This window comes from Benincasa hispida, chromosome 12, assembly GCF_009727055.1.
Source record: "Benincasa hispida cultivar B227 chromosome 12, ASM972705v1, whole genome shotgun sequence".
Lineage (NCBI taxonomy): Eukaryota > Viridiplantae > Streptophyta > Magnoliopsida > Cucurbitales > Cucurbitaceae > Benincasa > Benincasa hispida.
This window is the reverse complement of record NC_052360.1, coordinates 37035896-37037053: the sequence shown is the minus strand read 5'-3', so window position 1 is coordinate 37037053 and position 1158 is coordinate 37035896.

Sequence of the window (1158 nt, the reverse complement as noted above, 5' to 3'; positions counted from 1 at the left end):
TATATACTATATTTATATTATTATAGACATATATTAATAAATTAAAAAAAATTGGGGACCGGACGGGGATTGGGTCAGGGTCGGGGATGGGGCGGGGATCCCCTCTCCGTCCCCGCCTCGTCCCGGATCGCGATCGGGGACCCAATTTAAATCCCTGGTTTGACCCCTGTCCCCGATCAAATCGGGGATTCTCCGCCTCGATCAGGTCAGGGACCCGACCCTGCGGGAAATTTTGTCATCCTCACTTACGACTTGAACCTTTACGTAGTATAGATGATTCAAAATATACTAGAATAACCCTTGGTTTGAACTCTATCTCTAACAACATCTTACACACAGTGTTATTATGGTGTAGTTCAAAAGTTCATGCTTTAAGGCCTAGCACGTGTATCCCGGTTTAGTGAACGCTTTAGAGAGTTTTCCTAAAAAACTCTATAGGAAGCGGCCCCTACTTCCACATTCACATAGGTGATTCTATCAAGAGTATTCCTGTAGTTAGGTACCACACTTGTCATCAAGTATAGATCTCAATAAGAACTGAGTTTAACCTCTCTTACGCTTCAGGATATCATGCTCAGACTCTAAGTCATAGGAATGGAACTTTGTGTTTGTTTTAGCATGATTCACTATTTATCACTTGTGATAAGTTATTACCCATTGAACCTATTTCTTGGGATCTCCACTTTACAGGTTGGGTTTTCCTTACAGTGATTCATCTTTTTATAGGCATGAGTCTCATCCTTTTTAAGGTTATGAAAACCTTCTCTCTGACCAGTCCGTTCGTCAAAGGATCTACCAAAATTTCATCAGCTCGTATATGATCCACTCTGATTGCACCAGTAGTGAGAAACTCTCTAATGATACTGTGCTTATGACGTATTTGTCACCTATTTTTGTTGTAATAACGGTTCTGAACTTTTGCGATTGCTGGAGTACTATCGCAATTGATCAATATGACTGGTACCAACTTTTTCCATAAGGGAATCTTTGATAGCAGACTTCTAAGCCAACCTGCTTCTTCACTAGCTATCGCTAGTTCTATCATTTCTGACTCTATCGTAGATTGGGCTAAAATAGTCTGTTTCTTGGACTTCCAAAAGACAACTTCGCCTGCTATATTAAAGATAGCCACTTGTAGCCTTTGAATCATCCGAGAGG